Below are 5,649 nucleotides of genomic sequence, written 5' to 3' on the forward strand. Positions count from 1 at the left end.
CTTAGGCCCAAGCGTTTTGGTGCGGGGGGCCTTCGAAGGTCATCGGGGGCTCGGAGGGCCCTGCCCGTACTCCCTCCCTGAATGACCGGTGGCGCCCCTAGCGTCCCGGGTGGCGGCGGGGCGGCAGGGTGAGTCTGGAGTAGGGCTCAGGGGTCCAAATGCCCCGGCGTGGCGGCGCCTGGCCCCTTGGGAGGGGTCCCTCGGGGGCCGACCTAGGGTTGAGGTTAGCCCAAAGGAGGCCGGGGCCCGATCCGCCGGCTGTGCAGAGAACGGAGGGGCGGGGCGAGGTGAGGGCGCTGGCGAGCGGGAGCGGGAGCCCAAGCGTTTTGGCGTGTCGGGCCTTCGAAGGTCACCGGGGGCTCAGAGGGCCCTGCCCGTTCCCCAGCCCCGAATGAGGACGGTGCCCCTAGCGATCCGGGTCGCAGCGGGGCGGCAGGGTGAGTTCAGCCCTGGTGCTCGGGGGTCCCCAATCACCCGCGTGGCGGCGCCAGGCCCCTTGGGATGGGCCCCTCGGGAGCCGACCTAGGCTTAGGGTTAGCCCCAGGAGGCCGGCAGTCCCGATCTGCCGGCTGTGCGGCGAGCGGAGGGGCGGGCTGAGGAGAGGGTGCTGGCGAGCAGGAGCCTAGGCCCAAGCGTTTTGTCACGGGGGGCCTTCAAAGGTCACTGGGGGCTCGGAGGGCCCTGCCCGTTCTCCCGCCCTAAATAACCGGTGGCGCCCCTAGCAGCCCGCGTGGCGGCAGGGCGGCAGGGTAAGTAATGCGCTGGGGCTTGAGGGTCCCCAATCCCCGCCGTGGCATCGCCAGGCCCCTTGGGAGGGGCCCCTCGTGAGCAGACCTGGAGTTAGGGCTAGTTCCCAGGAGGCTGGCAGGCCCAATCCGCTGTCTGTGCGGCGAGAGGGGGGGCGGACCGAGGTGAGGGCGCTTGCTAGCGGGAGCGTGGGCCCAAGCGTTTTGGCGTGGGGGGCCTCAAAGGTCGCCAGGGGCTCGGAGGGCCCTGCCCATTCTCCCGCTCTGAATGACTGGTGGCGTCCCTACTGGCCCGGTAGCTGTGGGGCGGAAGGGTGACTCCGGCGCTGAGGCTTGGGGGTCACCAATCCCCGGCGTTGTGGCACCAGGCCTTTGGAAGTGGCCCCTTGGGGTCTGACCTAGGGTTAGTGTTAGCCCCTAGGAAACAGGCAGGCCTGATCCGCTAGCTGTTCATCGAGTGGAGGGGCGGGCCGAGAAGAGGGCGCTGGCGAGTGGGAGCGTGGGCCCAAGCATTTTGGCGCGAGGGGCCTACGAAGGTCGCGGGGGCTCAGAGGGCCCTGCCTGTTCTCCAGCACTGAATGACCGGCGGCGCCCCTAGCGGACTGGGTGGTGGTGGGGTGGCAGGGAGAGTCCAGCACTGGTGCTCGGGGGTCCCCAATCCCCGGCATTGCGATGCCAGGCCCCTTGGGAGGGGCCCCGTGGGGGCAGACCTAGGGTTAGGGTTACACCCAGGGGGCTGACAGGCCCGATCCTACGGCTGTGCGGCGAGCGGAGGGGCGGGCCGAGGTGAGGGCGCTGGCTAGCGGGAGCGTGGGTCAAGTGTTTTGGTGCGGGGGCCCTTCGAAGGTCGTGGGGGGATCGGAGGACCCTGCCCGTTCTCCCGCACTGAATGACCGGTGGCGCTCCTAGTGGTGCAGGTGGCAGCGGGGCGGCCGGGTGAGTCCGGCACTGGGGTTCAGGGTTCCCCAATCCCCGGCGTTACGACTCCAGGCCCCTTGCTAGGGGCCCCTCGGGGGCCGACATATGGTTAGGGTTAGCCCCCAGGAGGCCCACAGGCACGATCCGCCAGCTCTGCGGTGAGTGGAGGGGTGGTCGGAGGTGAGGCCGCTGGCAATCTGGAGAGTGGGCCCAGTCATTTTGGCGCGGGGGTCCTTCGAATGTCGCCAGGGGTTCGGACGGCCCTGCCCGTTCTCCCGCCCTGAATGACGGGCGGCTCCCCTAAAAGCCCTGGTGGAGGAGGGGCGGTAGGGTGAGTCGGGCGCTGGGACTCAGGGGTTCCCAATCCCCGGCGTTTTGGCGCCATGCCCCTTGGGAGGGGCCCCTCGGGGACTCACCTAGGGTTAGGGTTAGCTCCGAGGAGGCCGGCAGGCCCGATCCGCCGGCTGTGTGGTGAGCAGAGGGGCAGGCCGAGGTGAGGGCGCTTGTGAGCAGGAGCGTGGGCCCAAGCGTTTTGGCGCGGGGGGCCTTCGAATGTCGCCAGAGGCTCTGAGGGCCCTGCCCGTGGTCCCGCCCTGAATGACCGGCAGCGCCCCTAGTGGCCCATGTGGCAGCGGGGCAGCCGGTTGTGTCCAGCGCTGGAGCTCGGGGTTCTCCAATCCCCGGTGTTGTGGCTCTAGGCCCCTTGCTGGGGCCCCTAGGGGGCCGACCTATGGTTAGATTTAGCCCCCAGGAGGCCGGAAGCCCGATCCGCCAGCTCTGCGGCAAGCGGAGAGGTGGGCGGAGGTGAGGCCGCTGGCGAGCGGGAGCGTGGGCTCAGGCGTTTTGGCGCGGGGGTCCTTCGAAAGTCGCCGGGGTCTTGGAGGGCCCTGTACGTTCTTCTGCCCTGAATGACCGGCGGCTCCCCTAGCGGCCCGGGTGGAGGAGGGGTGTTAGGGTGACTTGGGCGCTGGGGCTTGGGGGTCCCCAATCCTCGGCGTTGGGGCGCCAGGCCCCTTTGGAAGGGCTCTAGGGGGCCGACCAAGGGTTATTGTTAGCCCCCAGGGGGCCAGCAGGCCCGATCCGCCGGCTGTGAGGCGAGCGGAGGGGTGGACCCAGGTGAGGGCGCTTGAGAGCAAGAATGTGGACCCAAGCGTTTTGGCACGGGGGGCCTTCGAAGGTCATCGGGGGTTCGGAGGGCCCAACCCGTTCTCCTGCCCTGAATGACCAGCGGCGCTACTAGCGGCCCGGGGGGGCGGGGCGGCAGGGTGAGTCCGGCACTGGGGCTTGGGGGTCCCCAATCCCCGGCGTTGCGGGGGCAGACCCTTGGTAGTGGCCCCTCGGGGGCCGACCTAAGGTTACAGTTAGCCCCCAGGAGGCCGGCAGGCCCGATGTGCCAGCTGTGCGGCGAGCGGAGGGGCGGGCCGAGGTGAGGGCGCGGGCGAGCGGGAGCTCGGCCGAAGCGTTTTGGCGCGGGAAGCCTTCGAAGGTCGCCGGGGGATCGGAGGACCCTGCCCGTTTTCCCGCCCTGAATGACCTGCGGCGCCCCTGGGGCCCGGGTGGCGGCAGGGCGACAGGGTGAGTCCGTCGCTGGGGTTGGGGGGTTCCCAATCCCCGGTGTTGCGGCACCAGGCCCCTTCGCAGGGGCCCCTCGGAGGCTGACCTAGGGTTATGGTTAGCCCCCAGGAGGCCGCAGGCCCAATCCACCGGCTGTGCGGTGAGCAGAGGGGAGGGCCGAGGGGAGGGCGCTGGCGAGCGGTAGCGTAGGCCCATGAGTTTTGGCGCGGGGGGCCTTCGAAGGTCGCCGGGGCTCAAGAAGCCCTGCCCGTTCTCCCGCACTGAATGTCCGGCGGTGCCCCTAGCGGCTCAGTTGCCGGCGGGGGAGCATGGTGAGTCGGATGCTGGGGCTAGGGGTCCCCAAACCCCGGTGTTGCGGTGCCAGGCCCGTTGGGAGGGGCCTCTCGGGGGCCGACGTAGGGATAGGGTTAGCCCCCAGGAGGCTGGCGGGCCCTATCCGCCGGCTGTGCGGCGAGCGGAGGGGCGGGCCGAGGTGAGGGCACTGGCTACCGGGAGAGTGGGCGCAAGCTTTCTGGCGCGGGGGGCCTTCGAAAGAGGCCGGGGGCTCCAAGGGCCCTTCCCGTTCTCCCGCCCTGAATGACCGGTGGTGCCACTAGCGGCCTGTGTGGTGGCGGGGCAGCACGGTGAGTCCAGCACTGTGGCTCGTGGGTCTCCAATGCCCGGCATTGCCGCTCCAGGCACCTTGGGATGAGCCCCTCCGAGGGTGAGCTAGGGTTAGGGTTAGCCCCCAGGAGGCCGGCAGGCCCGATCTGCCAGCTGTGTGGCGAGTGGAGGGGCAGGCCGAGGTGAGGGCGCTGAAGAGCAGGACCGTGAGCCCAAGCGTTTTGGTGCGGGGGCCTTTGAAGGTCACCAGGGGCTCGGAGGACCCTGCCCGTTCTCCCGCCCTGGATGACCGGCGGTGCCCCTAGAGGCCCGGGTGGCAGCGGGGCGGGAGGGTGAGTCTGGCGCTGGGGCTTGTGGGTCCCGAATCCCTGGCGTTGCGGCACCAGGCCCCTTGGGAGGGGCCCCTCGAGGGATCGAGCTAGGGTTAGGGTTAGCCCCCAGGAGACCGTCAGGCCCAATCCGCCAGCTGTGCAGGGAGCGGAGGGTGGGCTGAAGTGATGGTGCTGGCGAGCGGGAGCGTGGGCCCAAGGGTTTTGGCGCGGAGGGCCTTCAAACGGCGCTGGGGGCTCCGAGGGCCCTGTCCGTTGTTCTGCCCTGAATGACGGACAGCTCTCCTACCGGCCCGGGTGGTGGCGGGGCGGCACGGTGAGTCCAGCGCTGGGGCTCGGGGGTCAGCAATCCCAGGCATTGCAGCGATAGGCCCCTTGGGAGGGGCCCCTTGGGGGCCGACCTAGGGTTCGGGTTAGCCCCCAGGAGGCTGGCAGCCCCGATCCGCCGGCTCTGGCACAGGCGGAGGGACTAGCCGAGGTGAGGGCGCTGGCGAGCGGGAGCATGGCCCCAAGCGTTTTGTCGCGGGGGACCTTCGAAGGTCGCTGGGGGCTCGGGGGGCCCTGCCCGTTCTAACGCCCTGAATGAGGACGGCGCCCCTAGCGGGCCGGGTGGTGAGGAGCGGCAGAGTGCGTCCGGCGGTGGGGTTCGGGTGTCCCCAATCCCCAGCGTGGCGGTGCCAGGCCCCTTGGGAGGGGCTCCTCTGGGGCCGACCTAGGTTTAGGGTTAGCCCAAAGGAGGCCGGCAGGCCCGAACCGCCGGCTGTGCGGCGAGCAGAGGGGCGGGCCGAGGTGAGGGCGCTGGCGAGGGGGAGCGTGGGCCCAGGCGTTTTGGCACGGGGGGCCTTCGATTGTCGCTGGGGGCTTGGAGGGCCCTGCCCATTCTCACACCCTAAATGACCGGTGGCGCCCCTAGCGGCCAGGGTGGCGGCGTGTCGGCAGGATGAGTCTGGAGCTGGGGCTCAGTGGTCCCCGATCCCCGGCGCGGTGGCTCCAGGCACTTGGGAGGGGTCCCTCGGGGGCCGACATATGGTGAGTGTTAGCCCAAAGGAGGCCGGCGGGCCCAATCCGCCGGCTGTGCAGCGAGCGGAGGGGTGGGCCGACGTTAATGCGCTGGCAAGCGGGAGCGTGGGCCCAAGCGTTTTGGCATGGGGGGCCTTCGAAGCTCACCGGGGGCTCGGAGGGCCCAGCAAGTTCTCCCGCCCTGAATGCCCGGCGGCTCCCTAGCGGCCAGGGTGGCGGCGGGGAGGCAGGGTGAGTCCGGAGCTCGGGCTCGGGGGTCCCCAATACCCGGCGTGGCATTGCCAGGCCCCTTGGGAGGGGTCCCTCGGGGGCCGAGCTAGGGTTATCGTTAGCCCAAAGGAGGCCGGCAGGCCCGATTGGCCGGCTGTGCGGCGAGGGGAGGGGTGAGCCGAGGTGAGGGCGCTGGCGAGCGGGAGCTTAGGCCCAAGCGTTTTGGTGCGGGGGGCCTTCGAAGGTCA

The sequence above is a fragment of the Ursus americanus genome, unplaced genomic scaffold, assembly GCF_024610735.1.
Source record: "Ursus americanus isolate L20-20 unplaced genomic scaffold, mUrsAme1.1.p SCAF_51, whole genome shotgun sequence".
NCBI classification, from domain to species: Eukaryota; Metazoa; Chordata; class Mammalia; order Carnivora; family Ursidae; genus Ursus; species Ursus americanus.